The 21,158-nt window shown below is 44.1% G+C and overlaps 1 protein-coding gene across 1 annotated transcript in view; it reads right to left on the reverse strand.

Moving 5' to 3' along the window:
• RGS20 (regulator of G protein signaling 20) overlaps positions 1–21,158 on the reverse strand; it is a 235,510-nt gene that overhangs the window by 165,495 nt on the left and 48,857 nt on the right. The gene's annotated exons all lie outside the window — the stretch shown is intronic.

Here is a 21,158-nt window from a genome sequence, read left to right on the forward strand (position 1 = left end):
TTATGGAGGTGGGCCCTGATTCAGAGCGAGCGCTCTGGTCAGAGCGTCCGGCTCTGAATCAGGGCCTTAGAGTTGGAGGATGGACCATCCAAGCTGTGTTCCAAATTATAGTGTAAAAATAACATTCCAACTATTTTTGTGCTACATGAGAAAACTTCATAGTCCGGGCTTACCTGGATGTGCTCCTAACTCTAAATGAGGCCCTATGTGTACAGAAATAAGGGATCATCTTATATATAAAATTCATTGGTCTGTTTGTTTGTCTGTCCTGTCATGCATTCGGATACCCCTGCACCGATTGGGATGAAACCAACGCAAGGTGGTCCAGTTGGATTCTGGCCAGGTTTTAGGGAGGTTAGGGTCTCGTTTGGACCTCCCGTTAGTGTATGCTGGGCAGAACTTTGACTTGGGGAGCCTGTTCTTAGCCTTCCACTGAATGGATTTGGATGAAAACTTCGCAGAGTGGTGGCAATTGGTCTGGGATGCCTGGCAATCGGTCTGGGATGCCTAACTTAATAACTTGAAAATTAGGTCTTGGTTGGACCTCCTGTTTGTGTACGCTGGGCAGAACTTTGAACCAGGGAACCTGTTCTGAGCCTTCCAATGGATGGATTTGGATGAAAACTTCACAGAGTGGTAACATTGGATCCCAGAAGATATGCTAGGGGGTTGAGGTTCCTATCAGACCTCTTGTTGATGTACACTGGGTGGAAAATTTAACCGGGGAGCCAGGGGTGTTTCTAGAGAGGAGGGGGCCCGTGTGCAGTCTCTGTCTTGGGCCCCTTCCTCTCCGTCTGGTGGCTGCGTGGCCAGCGCCGCACTTATAGACTCTGGGCACTAGAGTGTGCCCAGAGTCTATAGCGCATTTGCAGGTCACCTGGAAAATTGCCGCGATGGCCATTTTCTCTGTACTGCGCATGCGCAAATGACGGTAAAATGGCCATGGTGGCCATTTGCCACCCATATTTACAGCGCAGACACCGGCACCGATGTGGGACTCTGGAGAGGTAAGTATAATATGGGTGCAGGATGTGCAGTGCGGGCCCTCCCTGGACCCATTATAAATACGCCCCTGCGGGGAGACTGTTATGGGCCTCCCACTGGGTGAATTGGGATGAAAAACTTCAGAGTGGTGGCAATTGGTCTGGAATGCCTATCTTAATAACTTGAAAATTAGGTCCCGGTTGGACCTCCTGTTGGTGTACACTGGGCAGAACTTTGACTCGGGGATGCTGGCCAGAACTTTGATCTGGGAAGCCTGTTCAGGGCCTTCCACTGGATGAATTTGGATGAAAACATCACAGAGGGGTGGCAGTTGGTCTGGGATGCCTAACTTAATAAGCTGAAGATTTAAAGCCGGGCAACGCCGGGTTCTTCAGCTAGTACAAGTTTAAAAACACTGATGTACATACAATCATGTAGCAACTGATGATTAACTGCTAAATGTCTGACACTTCCATATAGATAGTTTGGAATAGTAAAATAGAGATAAGTCTGCAGTAAAAAAGAAGAAGAATTCTTACATTATTCCCCTGATCTTAGGGCTTGATTCAGAGAAGGACGCTAATCCGATCGCAACTGCGAATTCACACAGACCGCAGCAGCGAAAATATGCTAATAATTTCAAAGTTTACCCGAGCATAGGAATGCCCACTGCTGCCTTCTCATATGCGTCTGATGGCGCATACTAGCATAAATATCGCTAATATTAATGCACATCGACCAGCCATGCAGCCCTTGCAGCAGATATGATCTGTCTCAAATACAGTAGCTTTCCTGACACACAGACGGCTCTCATGCTGCATAGGAGATCGCAATGGCTAATTTATGCACGCCAATGTAACAGCATCTAAATGGTAAAACACACATTTGTTTTTTCTAGCCACCCCCTGTTACCTCCCCCAAACACTAACTACATGTCACTAGCTTTGCAAATGAATTCTCTGTGCATGTGGAATAGCAAGACAATCTCTGAGTATGCGTAGTGCAACTTTTATGCATGCGCGCAGTAGAAAATATCTTGTTCTGTGTAAAAATCGCCATTGCGTACATCTTTGAATCAGGCCCTTAGACACATACTGATGAGATACAGAACCAGCCAAGGAGGTATTTAGGAGAGGATACATATGCGTCTCTTACCTAATCTCATTCTTAATCATCAAATGATGACCCTAACCCCAGCATAAATTATGGAATCCCCCCACCCCCTCTACAGCATATCACATTATTATAATCTCAGGTCACACTATTTAACAGGAGCAACATATTGCACTCAGATTTTTTGATCTGAACATTGTCACGGCCAGGGTATTTCAGCATGGCGCTAGGCGAGTGTTACCTGTGAGGTCATTGTGGCGCGGGCTGTCTGGTGGCGGAGCTGGTGTCTGGCGGGGGGCTTTAGTCTGCCTTTCATCTTCTAAAACAGGCCTTTATCTCAGCACCAGTTCTTCGACAACCAGATCTGGACAGGCCTTTTTTGTTGGAAGTAGACGCATCATCTGAAGCTGTGGGAGCAGTCTTGTCTCAACGTTATGAGGACAACCGAGTCCATCCGTGTGGGTTCTTTTCTATAAAATTCTCACCTGCCGAAAGGAACTATGCCATAGGTGAGCAAGAACTACTAGCCGTAAAGTTGGCGTTGAAGGAATGGAGATATTTGCTAGAAGGCGCCAAGTTTCCATTTACTGTATTTACGGACCATAGAAATCTCCTATTTCTCAAAAACCTCCAATGTGTGAGTCCTCGTTTGGCCCGCTGGGCAATATTCTTTGCCAGGTTTCAGTTCACCCTAACCTTCCGGTCTGGAGCACTTAATCAGAAGGCTGATGCCCTATCGAGATCTCTCCTCTGTGATGATCAATCTGAAAATCAAAGCAATACCCCTGTCTTGGAATCAAGAGTTTTCGCCGCATTACAAGTTCAGCCTCCTACGGGAAAATCATTTGTGGCCCCGGAATTAAGGAAGCGGCTTCTCACTTGGGCACATTCCTCTCGCTTCGCAGGGCACTCAGGCACTCGGAAGACCTTGGAGTTCCTGAAAAGACACTATTGGTGGCCTTCTATGAAGGCAGATATCATGGAGTTCATCTCTTCCTGCTCCTCCTGTGCCCAGCATAAATCATCACGACAAGCTCCAGCTGGGGAATTGCTTCCATTACCTACTCCATCAAGTCCATGGACGCATCTCTCCATGGATTTCGTCACAGACCTGCCAGTCTCTCAAGGCTTCAACACTATCTGGCTTGTAATAGACCGATTCTCTAAGATGGTACACTATCTACCGTTGAAGAAGTTACCTTCTGGCCCTGACCTGGCACAGTTGTTTGTCCAACACATATTTCGTCTACATGGCCTTCCTGCTGAAATTGTCTCTGACCATGGTGTGCAGTTTACTGCAAAATTCTGGAGGGCTTTGTGTTCTGTTCTTCAAGTGAAGTTAAACTTTTCCACGGCCTACCGTCCACAAAGCAACGGCTCCACCGAGAGAGTTAATCAAGATCTAGAGACTTTCTTAAGAATTTTTATGTCATCTTCCCAGGACAATTGGGCTGCCTTGCTGCCGTGGGCTGAGTTTGCACATAATGCTTCCTACCACTCGTCAACTAACCAAACGCCATTTCAGGTTGTATATGGCCTTCATCCTCGTGTTCCCGAATTCCGAAGCCTGCCTGTTTTTGATGTTCCGGCCGTGGAGGACACGGTGCGGAATTTTGCTGCCATCTGGACTCAAGTACGGTCTGATTTGTTGAAGGCATCCTCTCGCTATAAGACCCAGGCCGATAGAAAGCGTAGAATAGTTCCACGCATGCAAGTTGGAAGCCAGGTCTGGTTGTCCACCCGGAATCTTCATCTGAGGGTTCCTTCTATGAAATTTGCACCATGCTTCATTGGTCCCTTCTCCATAACAGAAGTCATTAATCCAGTGGCCTATCGTCTACAGTTACCCCCATACCTAAAAATCCCTAATTCCTTCCATATTTCCTTATTAAAGCCCCTGGTCCTGAATAAGTTCCATAATGCTCTACCTGCTTCTCCTTGAGTCCAGACGGAGAGAGGAGTTGAGTTTGAGGTCGCCCAGATCTTGGACTCTTGTCTACGCAGAGGTCATCTACAGTATTTGCTGGACTGGAAAGGTTACGGTCCAGAGGAACGTTGCTGGACCGATGCTCATGATGTCCACGCTCCCACGCTCATCAGGAGATTCCATTCTGCCCATCCGGAGAAGCCTGGTGAGTGTCCTGAGGCCACCCCAAAAGGGGGGGGTACTGTCACGGCCAGGGTATTTAAGCATGGCGCTAGGCGAGTGTTACCTGTGAGGTCATTGTGGCGCGGGCTGTCTGGTGGCGGAGCTGGTGTCTGGCGGGGGGCTTTGGCTGCGCGCGTTGTTGTGCGGGCCTGTTGTCACTCTGCGCTGGTAAGGCCTGGCGGCGTCTCCATTCCATTTGGCATGGGCGCCGCCATCTTGCCTTCTGGCCATGTGATGCAGCAGGCCAATCCTGGTGAGTCACATGTTCCCTCCAGACAGTAACAGCATGGCATGGGGTATTTAGGAAGGGTCATTGCCTTCCTTCTTTGCCAGTGCAACGTGTATCTCAGCCTAGCTGAGAGGGAGTTCTCTGTGCTTATCCTGTTCCTGTGAATTCGCTGTCTGCCAGTCTGCCTGTCAGCTCCTAGCTCCCACTGGACTACCCCGCTTCCGCCATCACCCTTGCCCACACCTGAGTGCCTGAGCCTGCTGACATCCTGCTCATTTTGCTTCAGTTCACTACCTGCATACCTGGCTTGATTATTTTCAGTTCACTACCTGCATACCTGGCTTGATTATTTTCAGTTTCACTACCTGCACAGCTCTAATTGTTTGTACTTGGACATTAACCCATTACTCCCACCACAGAACTCTTGTGCACATTTATATATTCCTGGACTTTTATTTACTGCCACATTATGTTTTAGGCTTGGTAAATAGACCCATAGGAAGGATACCTAGCCAGCATTTGTGCAAACATGCCTACATTTTCACCAGACAGATAGGAGGAGTTGAGTAGAGTATAGTACACCAATGTAGGGATGGCCATCAAATGGTGTCATCAATGTTTTACCATTGTGCCATCATACCTGCTTGTAAACAGCAGTGGGTGGCATATCAATCATGGAAGGGCATGGCAGCTAAGAAGGTTGGCATAAGGGTTGGCATATGGGGGGGCTATGTGCCATGTCCCCTGCGATGGGGGAAAAACCATTGCTGCACTCTCTTACATCGATGGAGGAGAAACATTGGACGCCCACCATTGATGGCAAAACCTTCGATCATCAGTGGCGAACCAGTGGCAATCCAGTGGCAAACCAGTGGCAAACCATTCATTATTAGTAACCACAAAAGATGCAACGGTGTAGGCATGACCACTGATGGTCATGCCTACACCGTTGCATCTTTTGTAGGGAAGTAGTGCACAAATTAAACTTAAATTTGCAGTGCAAAATGGGGTAAAGACGGGTCTCATGCAGGGGCATTCCTTGGGTGCCATCACCCTTGCCCACACCTGAGTGCCTGAGCCTGCTGACATCCTGCTCATTTTGCTTCAGTTCACTACCTGCATACCTGGCTTGATTATTTTCAGTTCACTACCTGCATACCTGGCTTGATTATTTTCAGTTTCACTACCTGCACAGCTCTAATTGTTTGTACTTGGACATTAACCCATTACTCCCACCACAGAACTCTTGTGCACATTTATATATTCCTGGACTTTTATTTACTGCCACATTATGTTTTAGGCTTGGTAAATAGACCCATAGGAAGGATACCTAGCCAGCATTTGTGCAAACATGCCTACATTTTCACCAGACAGATAGGAGGAGTTGAGTAGAGTATAGTACACCAATGTAGGGATGGCCATCAAATGGTGTCATCAATGTTTTACCATTGTGCCATCATACCTGCTTGTAAACAGCAGTGGGTGGCATATCAATCATGGAAGGGCATGGCAGCTAAGAAGGTTGGCATAAGGGTTGGCATATGGGGGGGCTATGTGCCATGTCCCCTGCGATGGGGGAAAAACCATTGCTGCACTCTCTTACATCGATGGAGGAGAAACATTGGACGCCCACCATTGATGGCAAAACCTTCGATCATCAGTGGCGAACCAGTGGCAATCCAGTGGCAAACCAGTGGCAAACCATTCATTATTAGTAACCACAAAAGATGCAACGGTGTAGGCATGACCACTGATGGTCATGCCTACACCGTTGCATCTTTTGTAGGGAAGTAGTGCACAAATTAAACTTAAATTTGCAGTGCAAAATGGGGTAAAGACGGGTCTCATGCAGGGGCATTCCTTGGGTGCTTAACCCTTACCCAGCAGGTCAGAACAGGACTGGTACCCCTATGGAAAGGTGTAGTGTGAAAAAACAGAATCACCTCCCCCCACCCCCATCATTGCACTGAAAAGCTCCTGAGCTCTTCCTAACCTTCTTGGCTGTGGAGTAACTAACAAGATTTGGGCTCCTAGTTTAACAAATTTGCTATGATAGTGGTCCCAGTATACAGGGAAGATGACCCTAAAACTTTAGTTCACCACTTTATTATATATCTCTTGATCCATCATAGTCAAAGACTAAATGGAAATAAATTCCACATAAAGACTAAACATTACCAAGGAGTACATGGGGACTGTGTTATTACAGCTGGTGAGTGTGCCTGCAAATGTGTTTCTCTACTGAACGGCATCCATTAAAGGGATCCTGTGAAAAAATAAACAATTCACATTCTAAATTGATGTAATGAAACTAGTGGAATCGGTATGAAATACTGCCGGCCGCACGGCCGGCGGTTCGATTCCCGGCAGCGCCTGGCCAACCACAGCAGAGTTCCCGGCAGCGGAAGCCCAACAGCGCTGGAAATCCCGATCGTCGATAGGCAAGTATGTTCTAACCTAACTCCCTAACCCTCCTTAGGGGTGCCTAACCGTAACCTCCCCCCCAAGTGCCTAACCCTAATCCCCCCTCTAAGTGCCTAACCCTAACCCCCTCTTCCCCGCTGCCTAAACCTAAGTCCCCCGGGGGGATGCCTAACCCTAATCCTACCTCCCCCTAGCCTAACCCTAACCCTCCCGGGGGGGGTTCCTAACCCTAAGTCCCCCCCAGGTGCCCTAAACCTAACCCTCACCCCCCGTGGTTGTCCGCTCACATCGCCCGGCATCCCTTCGATCGGGATACCAGGCGCTGGTCTACCGGCGTCGGGGAAATGTCAGGTGTCTGCATCTAGACGCCCGGCATTTCACCCTCGCTGGGATATGACAGTCGGGAAGCCGGCTGCCGGTATTAAGGCAGCCTGCTTCCCGATTGTATACCAAACTAGTCCATGATTTATTTAAGATATATACAGTATATGGCTAAAGCGAGCAATATTATAGGACAAACACAAAGCCTTTATTTAATTGAAAGTGTTGACATTAAAGGAGTAGGAGTTTGGTTTGATGTATTGTTTATGTTGGATGAGGACCACTCTACTATGCCTCATATACATAAAGCAGTATAGGACCTGCCGAGGCTCAGCAGCAGTCTTGTCCTCTGACATACGCTACTGCTCATTTGCGCCGTCTTTCTTCCTTATCGTTCCCAGAGACTGGACATGCTTTCTGAGGCTCCAACCATAAGAGCCATACAGAATACCACAAGTACCCAATACTGCCACCGCTATTACTAAGGGGCATTGTGCCACTAACCACCAGGGCATACATCATCCTGCCACCTGGTGCACTACGACACCCAGCAATACCCTTACACTCCAGACTGCTCCAGTATTGTTAATATACCTGTTCATCCCTGTGTCTCTACGCCAACTTGTTGTTCTATCTGGTTAAATAAACCTGGTTAAGCTGTACCACGTGTGGACTAACCGCCACCAGCACCTCTGCAACCTCAGCAACTCACTAAACATCCTGTACACCCAGGGCCCAGTGTACACCCATTGTACTGTCTGTGGTTATATACATATATTTATATGATATAATCAATCAAGTAAAGGACCCCAGTTTCCTTCTCTGGTCACTCCAAGAATACTGTTGGTCATGTGACCAAACGCACTCCACTATACACTGCTGTTAGTTTACAATACACTTTCTTTGTTGTGGTCTTGAGTGCAGTGAGATAGCAAGCACCATTATCTGCCCTGAGTAGACCATTGAGTGTCACTGGTGCAAAATTACTGCAATGCACAATGGGAGTAAATTTACTAAGCGACAGCTTGCAAACGTTTCTTGTTATTGGGGTGTTTAAGAAGGAAACTGAAAATGTCTATACTATTCAAAGCAAAACAGCATTCTTTGCTGTGAATAATTCTGCTGTTCTTAATTTCCTGCTGAAACATGCTGAGAAGTGACGGCTTCTTAGTAAATTTACCTATGGGAGTGATTTGTAAATGACAGCCACTGATTAGTCCAGCTGTTAGTTGAACCCGCCCCTTTAAAGGCTAGCCTACATGAGTGATTTCTACTTGCACACTCTTAATATATATCAATCTCCCCATATTCATTCGCATTATAGTGTCATGAGCTCCGTTGAATATTAAATATTGTATTTAATCACTACAAGTTAATTTCAGGTGATTAATCTTCTCTGTAAGATTTTTATGGAATAAGCGATTAATCAGTCTCTGAAGAAGTGACTCGGGGTAGGAAATGCTCATTGAAACGTAGAACAAATGAATGTTTAATTTTTCCCTATGGGTGATTAATATCATGCAATTTGATATGATTCAAGTAACAGTATATTTTCTTAAGAGACTGAAAAACACTATATAGCTCTAATCAAAGCTAGAAGACTAGAGACACATTTTCAGTCTCTGAAATTAATCTGTTAGAAAACACTGTGATACATTGTTCTACTTTGTATTATAACCTATGTATATCTCTGAGATCAGGTGGATGGCATTTCCTGCCTAAACTTTTTTTTAACAAAGTATGTTTAACTATTTAATTCTCTGTTAACATGTATTTATACAGCGCTAGCATATTGTATTCTGACTGGATGCCTAGAATCACTTGATCTAATGTGGCACAGTTAAACAGTGGCATTACGCAATCAAAGATGATGGTCATACTATGGGATGCAGTCAGAAAGCCGAAATGCAGACAGCCGGCTTCCCGACTGTCAAATCCCGGCAGGGTACTAATGACGCCTGTCATTATACCTATGCCGGGATCCCGACGCCTGGCATACCGAACGAAAGTAAGCCGGACGGCGGGCGCGGACAGCCGCACGTAGGCTAGGGGCTCCAGGAGGAGGGGCATAGGGTTAGGCCTCCGTCTGGGAGGGTTAGGCTAAGGGAAGGGTGGTTTAAGGTTAGGCACCCCCGGGGGGAGGTTAGGGTTAGGCACCCCCCCGGAGGGCTAGGTTTAGGCTGCGGGGACAGGGGGGTTAGTTTTAGGCACTTAGAGGGGGTCAGGGGCACTGAGAGGGGGTGGGAGTGGGTACAAATTACCCAGGCCCAAGCTTGCTGCAGAGGCCCGACGGGGGCCCGGGTCCGGCACCGCTCCCCCTCCCTCTTAAGTCACAGCAGCCCAGCAAACGCTGCTGTGTGCAGGGCTGCACTGGAGGACTGCTCGTGGTTGCTATAGCAGCAGCTGGAGCAGTCTCCTATGTCTATGGGGGGAGTGATCACGCTGATTGCTTCCCCCATTGGCTGTGCGCCGGGCTGAGGGGCACACAGTGCCGCCCTTCCCAGCCCCAAATTTTCTAAGGGGGCGTGGCCACACCTCCTGCAATTAGGCCATGGCCTCTGTCACCTGGTCCCTGCGCGGCTCTTGTTGGCCCTGAGGGGGGGGGTTTAGGGTTAGGCACTAGTGGGGGAGGTTAGGGATAGGCAGTAGTAGCATGGGGATCGTTATGGAATCCCGACACCCGGTGCCGGCAGCAGTGAAGACCCCGACAGCTAAAATGGTAAGTATAAACTAACTGTACTCCCCCTTAACCCTAACCCCCTAAAAGAAGTCCGCTCAGTGGGCGTGTTATGGGAGTATCGCTGGCATGCCAATGCAAGTGGCTGCGTACACAGGTGCACAGCCACAGGAATAGGAGGCCATAGTCAGATGGAAAATCTGCACCTGTCATAGGAATTGGTGCGACTATTGGTGGAGTCTAAAGATGCAGCAATCGGTGCTACTGCCGGTACAGGCACTGAAAGCGGGCACCTCAGGCTTTGCATATTTAACTGTACTGATGTGCGTGCCATTCTGCGTCCACTTCTGAATTAGGCCCCATATATTCTATTGCACCTAATTATTTATTCCCTTATCAATGCATCTTTCTGCATTCCCTTGGTCATCCTATTATCCTACTGTGGCAAAGTAATGGACTTACCACAGGTCTCTAGAAAAAATCTTGTTCTCAAACCTGCTGGCAGACTTCAAGGTGTTGCTGCAGCCAAGCCGAACACTTGGGGGTAAATTTACTAAACCATAGTTTTGCAGGGGTATACAATTTGATGAGGATCGCCATTAATTGATAGTGATTTATAACTTAAAAATAAAATAACCTGTCGTCGATCCCCTTTGGTTTCTAAACCCCTATCCCACTGTGGTCCCACCACAAACCTGACATAAATCCAGAGCAGTTTTGAAGCAGTACACAAATCCCTGGGATATGTGCATGCTTCTATAGTTAAAAAAATAAAAAATTAATGACAAAATGAAAAAGAAAAATGGAATGGGGTTCCCCAAAACTAATAACTAATTCTATGCCTTAAAGCCTCAGTTGGTAAAATGGAAAAATATGGAGGGATTAAAAGAGTGTGGTCCTCCTTATTTTTCACTAACCAGTACAAGGCTTTACCAACCTGGGCTGGTGGAACCATAGAGGGGAGGCCCATAATGTGGGGGTTGCCCTAATATGAATCTAACTAGCCTTAGGCTAGTTAACATCATGCTCTCTGTTCTCCTGATTTATATACTGTCAACCTGGTTATCAATTTTGGGCAAGGACAACCCTACGGATCTGTGTCGTGCTTTGGACAAACCCATCTGTCAGAAGCAGGTCATTTATTTAGGCAGGACTTCAACAAGTTTGTGGTGAGTTCTAAACCTGGGCTATCTATTATTTTACTGGGCCAAAACAGTAATGGTGATTTAATGGTGATTTCTATTCTAAAGTGTGGTTTGTCTTCAGGATTTCAGTGTTTTGTGTTTAGTAAATCAGCAAGGTGCAATCTCGCCAGGAAAACACCACAATGCAGTTGGGATTTTAAACCCACCATGTAGTACATATAACACCTGGGCTAGTTAACTCTATATAGGGTGAGCCCTCAGACTAAGGGGTAAATTTACTAAGATTCGTGTTGGTCCCGATTCGATCCGTTTTTAAACACGGATAAGATCGATCAAAAACAGCCATTTTTTTCACAAAAAAAATGTGGAATTTACCAAGCTCCTGAGGTGGTCAGGATAGTGTTGTCCAATGGTGTATTTGATCGATCATGTCTGTGTTAAAACCCCGAGTTTACTGCCCAAGTTTCCCTCCTGAACAGGCTGTTTGTGTATGTTAGTGTACTGTAATGGGTTAAATTTAAAAACAAAAAATTATGTAGGACCCCCCCCCCCCCCAAAAAAAAAAAGACGTAACCAGCCCTGGGCTGCTCACCCAGTCTTGATTCCTAAAAATATGGGGGGAAAAATGAGTAGGGTCCCCCCCATATTTTAGTAACCAGCACCTGGCTGTTGAGCCAGTCCTGGTTTTAAAAATAGGGGGGAAAAATTGTGGGTCCCTCTATATTTAAAACCAGCACCAGACCAAAAATCGACCAGGGTGTAATGCCACAGCCAGGGGACCCTATCATCAGGTCTCCCTGGCCCAAGCATTATCACCCCAAGCCGGTCAGCCCAAGCCTGGGATCTCAGGGGAGGTGGGAACTCCCAAGCATCCCAGGCTTAGATAAACTATTGTTTTTTACAGTGGTTCTACAGGTGCCAGCATGCCTGCCCTTTGGCACTTGTGGAACTACAAGTGCCAACAGGCGGCAGGCACCCGTACCCCAATGTAAAATAAATAGTTAATAAACCACAACACTGACACACCGTGTCAATCATAACTATATTACATACACCTACCTCACTCACACATGGCTGCCAGTTGATTTGTCCCCTTCTCCATGTAGAAATCCAATAAGAGTACCTGGAAAAAAGATGTTATACTTAACACTATCCTTGCGCTGGTCTCCGTAGAATCCCCGGACTTTGCAAGAAAAAAACGAGTGACCCGATCCATGCCGGACAAGTATTGGTATGTGTTGTCACATATACCAATACTTCGAATGACAGGAGACAGGCCTGTATTGGAAATCCCATGGCCTGCCAGCCAATTAGAGGCCGCTTTACATGTAGAGGCCGCTCATTGGCTGTAACCATTTATTGGGGGGTTCCCACCTCCCCTGAGATACCAAGCTTGGGCTGACTGACTTGGGGTGCAAATGCTTTGGCTGGGGAGAACCGGTGATAGAGTCCCCTAGCTGTGGCATTACACCCCGGCCGGATTTGAGTCCGGAGCTGGTTTTAAATATAGGGGGACCCCTACATAATTTTTCCCCCCATATTTTTAAACCAGGACTGGCTCAGCAGTCAGATGCTGGTCCTTAAAATAGGGGGGGACCCTACACGTTTTTCCCCCCGTATTTTTAGGAACCAGGACTGGGTAAGCAGCCCTAGGCTGGTTATGTCTTTTAGGAGGACCCTACGTAATTTTTATTTTTTTTATTTAACCATTTACACACTGTTTCCATGCTGAATGAAAAGTACTTCTGAACTGAGTCAATGGTATTTTCATTTCTAGTGAAAAAAAATGGCCGAATTTACGGGGTTAACACGGCCGAATTCACCCCCCTAAATTAAAAAAAATAGTAAATTTCCGTGTTGGTAAAAAACAATATTTTTACCCGAGTTTGCAATCTCGGATCAACACGAATCTAATTGTGGGAACACACCTGGAAGATATATCTGCAGATTGAGTGATATGCAGATGTATCTTTAGATGATGGTCGTTCATACACAATGAACGGCCATCATCTATCCAGCAGCTGCGGGTCCCGCTGACAGGAAGGCGGATCAGGGCCGCGCCCTTCCCCGCGGTTGCTGCAGTGTGTGTACAGGCAGTCTGCAGACTGCCTGTACACACTTGCCGATGGACAGATATGTCTGCAGACATATCTGTCCATTGGCTGTGCAGCACAGCCAATGCAATGTGTCTGTGAACGACACGGTTCACAGACATATCGTCTGTACACACTGGCCGACGACCAGCAGATAAATTGGCTGATCAATTGATCAGCCAATACTGTATATCGGCCAGTGTGTACCCAGCATTAGTAAATTTACCCCTAAGGGAGAAAAAGACATGGGTTTCAAAACTAAACACTTGGTAAATTGCTGGGGTTGAGCTAATAAGTTTGCTCTTTTCTCATGGGTGAGTGATCGATGATGGATAAGCTGGCTGATCTGATAAGTGATTTGTGTTAGCTTAGTGATAGGAATTGTCAAGGTAAATTGTATATATGTTTACATATTGTGTAACATCCTTACAATAACTTGCATGATTGTTTCAACACTAATACATTGTGAGTGTTAGCTTGATGATGTCAGTCAGGGCCTTAATTAGGTTTGGGAAAGTGGCGTCACCGCCCAGGGTGGAGTACCCAGGGGGAGGCACCATATACCTGCCTGATGTGTTGTATTAAGCCAAAGTTACGAATGCACTGCTGTCTTCACCTCTTCATCAGACGTGAATCTTCATCCTCTTAGGGCTTGTTTCAGGGGACCAAACAGGTGGTAGTCTGTTGGGGCAAGATCATGACTATAGCAAGGATACTTAAACACCTCAAAAAAAGTTTTTGGATAGTGTCGACAGTATGAACAGCGGTGTGTGAATGTGCATCCCTTGGATAGCAGTCCTCTGCATTTTGTTTGAATTTTAGGCTTCAGCTCTTCACTGTTGTTGAACCTGTTTCCTGATAATGTTCCAATACTGGCCTTTGAGAATCCCAGAAAACTGTAAGCATAACTTTTCTAGCTGATGGTTTCTCTGTACTCTCATAACCTGACTACTATATAAATATTTTTTTCTTGGTCGACGATTGAGGATGTTTCTATTCCACACTCTGCCGTGTACACTCAGGCTTGTAGTGATGAATCCACGTCTTGTCACCAGTAATGATTCTTTTTAAGAAACTTTCATCTTCCTTAGAGTATCGGTCCAAATTTTGTTTGCAGATGTCCAAATGCTTCTGTTTGTGCTCTTCCGTGAGTTGTTTCGGCACCCATCTCGCACAAACCTTTTGAAACCCAAGTCTGTCGTAGATTATTGCATAGGCAGAGCTATGGTTGATTTGAAAATGATTTGCAACATAATCCACTGTCACTCGTCTATCCAACAGAATCAATTCACGTGCACGCTCTATGTTCTCATCAGACATGGACGTACACAGGAGTCCGGCTCCTTCTTCATGGCTGACACTTGTGCGGCCTTCTTTGAACTTGTATATCCATTCATACATACTTCTTCATGACAGAACACTTTCTCCATTCTGTGCACAAAGTCTTCGAGAAATATCGGCATTAGACTACAAAAAACTAATCACTGCACACTGCTCTTCTTTCGTGCAAATCACAAGTGGGGCAGCCATTTTTTCTGGCACTGCTGTCACAAATGAACTGACGTAACATGTGTAAACCTGCACAGTGACCTAGTACGGAAAACGTTGATAAGATGTGCGGCCAACAGAAGTTTTAATATAACTGGAGTGTGAATAATTTTTGACTCACCCTCGTATCTATTATATACTGTATATATATATATATATATATATTAAGAAAAGCGGCAGCACTCAGCAGGACTCGTGAAAAAAACACTCACTACGGAGGTATGGTGTCCAACGTTTCAATCTCTTTTAGTGTGAGATTTTCATCAGGGAACAATAAACAAGTGAATACATACATCTTATTTATACATACAGGGTAATTACTCACCCATGTGTTGTGCATAACGCGGTCCAGGCTGCCGGGCAGGTTAAGGTGACGTCATCACAATGCGTATACCCCACGTGCCACAGCACGTGATTACACCCAGTGTTAGGTAACTATGGTGATAGTGCAGGTAAAAGCTGCCAATAGCGGCAGTAAAGTTTTTAGGTAACCAAGATAATATGGATGAAAACTAATCTTGCGAGCAAGTCAGGGTGACCTTATCACAATGCGTGCACGCAACGAATTATAGCACGCAATCGAACTCAATGTAAAGTGACTGGAATGATGGTGCAATTAAAAACTGCCAATGACGGCAGTGAGGTTATAAGTAACCATGGTGACATAAAACATAAACATAGCCAAATGACTCATATATAATAGCCGATCATGGCTGTAATGCAATATACTTTAGAAAATAATGGGCCATCTGAATGCACATATAACACAATTCGGATACAAAGTAACATCTTATAACTTCAACGAGAAGGTATATTAGAGAGTCAAACCAATGCAAATAAATATATGAATATAGCCAAAAAATCTGAAAATGAACAAACAAAAAACACAAATTACACATATTGGAATACTTATAAAAAACAAGATAAAGACAGGTTTTCATTTAAACCATAGGGTGCAACACAGTTCATGCGGTCGATCCATTTTGCCTCCCGTTGTAAAAGTAATTTCTCTCTATTGCCTCCTCGTAATAGAGGCGGAATATGGTCCACAATTTTGTAGCACAGGGTGGCAAGGGAATGTTTTTTTTTTTTAAAATGTCGTGCAACCGGTTGTTCGCTGTCACTTCAATTGAGGGCTAATCTAATGGCCGATCAGTGTTTTGCCATGCGCTCTCGAAATTGGCACACCGTCTTGCCAATATATAAAAGTCCACAAGGACAACGTATGGCATAAATAACGAAAGAGCTGGTGCATGTTAGAACATGATTAATACAGATTTTTTTTCCAGAATAGGGGTGTGATATATAGTTGCCGGTTTCCATATATCGGCAGGTTGTACAACCGAGACAGGTGTAACAGCCAGGTCTTTTGTGCAAAAAGGTATTTTTTGAAATTGAAGGTTTATTGAATCCCGTGATATCATTGTGAATAAGATGATCCTTTAGATTTGGGCCTCTGCGATAACAGGACAACACTTTAGAATTTTTGAAAGCCGATAAAGACCAATGTTGTTTCATGGTTGAGTTAATTTGAGAACTCATAGTAGAAAAAGTATTGACAAAGAACATTTTTTTAGATGTATCAGTATTACGGTTCGAAGACTTAAGGCACTCTTCTCTTGGCATTGATAGAACTTTAGACATGGCTTTATTAAGCATTTGCAGGCGATAGCCTCTTTGATGAAATCTGTTTAACATATTTTGTATTTGTTTTCTCGCTTCTAGGTCATTGCTCACTATGCGTCGAATACGCAAAAATTGGGAGTAGGGTAGTCCTCTTTTAAGGGAGACTGGATGGTGACTGGCAGCATGTAGTAGGGTATTTTTGTCAGTTGTCTTAGTATATAGATTGGTTTCTATGGTGTTTCCTGTCCAGTATACCGTCACATCTAAATAGTTGATTTGTGAGCAGAAATGATTAATCTGAATTTCCAGTGACTCCTTTGGTGTATGCACGTCCCAAAGTGCACAAAAATCTTGCCTCCCCCTAGGTAGATTAATCATTTCTGCTCGAGAATCGATCTATCAACCCATTTCGAAGTATTTGGATTTTTACCTGCAACCATTAATCTCAGAAGAACCTTGTTTCCTTAAAGATACTACGGCATTTTTATTGAAATTAAATGAATTAACTAATTTACCAGTCACTACTTCTTTGTGTACTATTTATGTCATCAATCTATACACAAGTATTCCACACCATGAAGGCTTAAACACCATGTCCGAATACTTAAATACCAACTCCAAATATTCTGGACCTGACATCAAGTTTTTTATAGATCTATTGGAATTAACTTTATGTAGAAATAATTTTTATTTTGACGGTAAATTTTACTTACAGCTTCAAGGTTGCAGTATGGGATCAAATGTCTCTCCTTCATTGGCCAACATCTTTATGTTCAAACAAGAAAGAGAACTTTTTTTCAAAGAACCTGATTTTGTCAAACATTTATTATTTTTTGTTTGTTATATTGATGATATCTTCCTACTCTGGTCTGGCACTGCTGAAGATTTTGACTTAGCTATGAATAAAATCAATACTCGCCATTCAACCATCAAATTTACTTGGGACCACAATGCTCACAAATCAACTATTTAGATGTGACGGTATACTGGACAGCAAACACCATAGAAACCAATCTATATACTAAGACAACTGACAAAAATACCCTACTACATGCTGCCAGTCACCATCCAGTAGCCCTTAAAAGAGGACTACCCTACTCCCAATTTTTGCGTGTTCAACGAGCAATGACCTAGAAGCGAGAAAACAAATACAAAATATGTTAAACAGATTTCATCAAAGAGGCTATCGCCTGCAAATGCTTAATAAAGCCATGTCTAAAGTTCTATCAATGCCAAGAGAAGAGTGCCTTAAGTCTTCGAACCGTAACACTGATACATCTAAAAAAATGTTCTTTGTCAATACTTTTTCTACTATGAGTTCTCAAATTAACTCTACTATGAAACAACATTGGCCTTTACCGGCTTTCAAAAATTCTAAAGTGTTGTCCTGTTATCGCAGAGGCCCAAATCTAAAGGATCGTCTTATTCACAATGATATCACGGGATTCAATAAACCTTCAGTTTCAAAAAATACCTTTTTGTACAAAAGACCTGGCTGTTACACCTGTCTCGGTTGTACAACCTGCCGATATATGGAAACCGGCAACTACATATCACACCCCTATTCTGGAAAAAAAATCTTTATTAATCATGTTCTAACATGCACCAGCTCTTTCGTTATTTATGTCATACGTTGTCCTTGTGGATTTTTATATATTGGCAAGACGGTGTGCCAATTTCGAGAGCGTATGGCACAACACCGATCGGGCATTAGATTAGCCCTCAATGGAAGAGACAGCGAACAACCGGTCGCACAACATTTTTTAAAAAAAAAACATTCCCTTGCCACCCTGTGCTACAAAATTGTGGACCATATTCCGCCTCTATTACGAGGAGGCAATAGAGAGAAATAACTTTTACAATGGGAGGCAAAATGGATCGACCGCATGAACTGTGTTGCACCCTATGGTTTAAATGAAAACCTGTCTTTGTCTTGTTTTTTATAAGTATTCCAATATGTGTAATTTGTGTTTTTTGTTTGTTCATTTTCCGATTTTTTGGCTATATTCATATATTTATTTGCATTGGTTTGACTCTCTAATATACCTTCTCATTGAAGTTATAAGATGTTACTTTGTATCCGAATTGTGTTATATGTGCATTCAGATGGTCCATTATTTTCTAAAGTATATTGCATTACAGCCGTGATCGGCTATTATATATGGAGTCATTTGGCTATGTTTATGTTTTATGTCACCATGGTTACTTGTAACCTCACTGCCGTTATTGGCAGTTTTTAATTGCACCATCATTCCAGTCACTTTACATTGAGTTCGATTGTGTGCTATAATTCGTTGCGTGCACGCATTGTGATAAGGTCACCCTGACTTGCTCGCAAGATTAGTTTTCATCCATATTATCTTGGTTACCTAAAAACTTTACTGCCGCTATTGGCAGCTTTTACCTGCACTATCACCATAGTTACCTAACACTGAGTGTAATCATGTGCTGTGGCACGTGGGGTGTACGCATTGTGATGACGTCACCTTAACCTGCCCGGCAGCCTGGACCGCGTTATGCACAACACATTGGTGAGTAATTACCCTGTATGTATAAATAAGCTGTATGCATTCACTTGTTTATTGTTCCCTGATGAAAATCTCACACCAAAAGAGATTGAAACGTTGGACACCATACCTCCGTAGTGAGTCTTTTTTTCACGAGTCCTGCTGAGTGCTGCCGTTTTTCTTATTCTGTGCATGGAGTAGTTCATTCTACCCGGGGAGGGCATCCAGGCAAGTAAAATACATTTTCTATTTAAAACTGTTTTTCATTGAGTGCCGGTCTCATGGACATATATATATATATATATATATATATATATATATAGTGTATATTATATATTGTATGAAATATATATATATATATATACCAGTATGTACAGAAGGCGGCACTCGAAGACTCAGAGTAAAGTGAAATAGTGAAATACCCCCAACTGGGGTGTCCTGAGAAAGGGGGTTCCATCCCCAAGACGTTGACAAATATAACTCCCCAGTTGGGGGTATTTCACTTTATTCTCAGTCTCCGAGTGCCGCCTTCTGTACGTACTGGTGTATATTGAGGGTGCTGTCCCTCCAAAAAGGAACTGAGGCAGAGTAGTTTGGATTTTTACATGAGTGCCGGGGCATTGCTGGCTATATATATATATATATATATATATATATATATATATATTCCATAGAAAAAAAACCTTACAGTTTCACGTGTCCCATTAAGGCTTCATTAGACATGATCTGAAATTTCACAAAACCTACTGAATTTCTGCCACTCAAACTCAGAAAAGCAATGAAATTTTGATCATTAAGGCTAATACCTTAATGGACTTGTTGCTTGCGCTCTACAGATATGGTATGCCATCACACCCTGTGGTTAACTGCAGATTCAGCACTCTCACAGAGTGAGATTGCAGTCACTCACAAAATGGTGGAGCTGCTAATTCACATAATTGTGTGCTCATTGGAACACACACATGCAGTCTATGCAACTGAGGTCTGAGATGTTATGTGACACACACATCCTACTCAGTGCCCATAATCTTCCCATTCGTTCACCTCAACAATCCCACTGGGTTCCAACATTTTTCTCACTCCATAAATCCATCTCATTCAGTATACACATTCATCTCCCTAATTTCTAAAACTATCATACTCTGTCTATGCATGTACACTATTTGTGCCTCCATGCTGTTCTATCTTCCCCAATCCCTAGAGCTATGTGGTCTCCTAACTGTGCTAGTTCTTTATTCCCTCATTCGCACCAATCTGTCTTTCCACATCCATGCTCCCCTGTATTCTTGCATCTGTGCCACTATGTTTCCTTCCATCTGCACCACTACTTTCCCCCCAGCCACGGCTCTATGTCTTCGGTAATTTCCCCCTGACCTCTACCCGGAGACATGATCCGGACTGGTCTCCTCTCACTAACCCGGTGTGTCCTCCTGTGCAGGAGTGAGTCAGTGTGACAGCCCCAGGCCTTGTACTGTTTTATATATATGTGTGTATATATATATATATATATATATATACCATGCCCCCATCTTATGAACTCCTTATGGGACAATTCAATTTATTCCATTCAGCCTTAATATAAGGACATGACCATGCCCTTATAATAAAGCACTTTTGAATTTTCTGTTGACTTTCCTCCTCTGAATAAATTAGTAATGTCATGAACACGTGCTTTATCAGACTCCTCTGGCACCGCTCGAACCAGAGGACTCATTAATGTGAGCCAGGGTTTATCACTGTGATAATGTGCCCACACCAACCCCAAAACACCCCCCTGCCCCACTGTATCACAAAAATGTATGTAATTCCCCTCCAGTTCACTTAATAAAAACAAGGTGCAGGCTAAAATGCAGCCATGTTTGTGCACCCAAGCGAAGCCAGAGGAGGAGACCACCAACTGACATTGCTCAGCAAGTTGAAACTCCCTATCTCTATAATGGGGCACTTGTGGGCTAATAGTTTAAAAACTGTAACTTTATCTTTACCTGAACCTCAAAAGTGCCTACCCTGGAACAAGAGCTACCTAAATAATATAAACCCCAAATATAAATTCGCCCTGTACCTTGACTAAAGCCTTCCCAAAAATCCCCCATAGACTACAGCAGAAAAGTGGTTCTAAGTGAGAGTGGCCGAAAAAACTGACAGTTGAAACTTTAGATTACTCCCAAATCCTCATTTTTTTGCCCTGAAATTTGGCATACAGCACCAAGCGACAGTTCTACTCACCCATGCCAAATTTCAACTTGGTACCATCAAAAGCTTTTGAGGTGTAGCCCCTTAAACACCATGCCCCCCCCTCAGGAATTCTCTATGGGAGAATGACGTTTTCTTCCGATTCAGCC

Source organism: Taudactylus pleione, unplaced genomic scaffold (genome assembly GCF_031769625.1).
Source record: "Taudactylus pleione unplaced genomic scaffold, aTauple2 ptg000093l, whole genome shotgun sequence".
In the NCBI taxonomy this organism is placed as follows: Eukaryota; Metazoa; Chordata; class Amphibia; order Anura; family Myobatrachidae; genus Taudactylus; species Taudactylus pleione.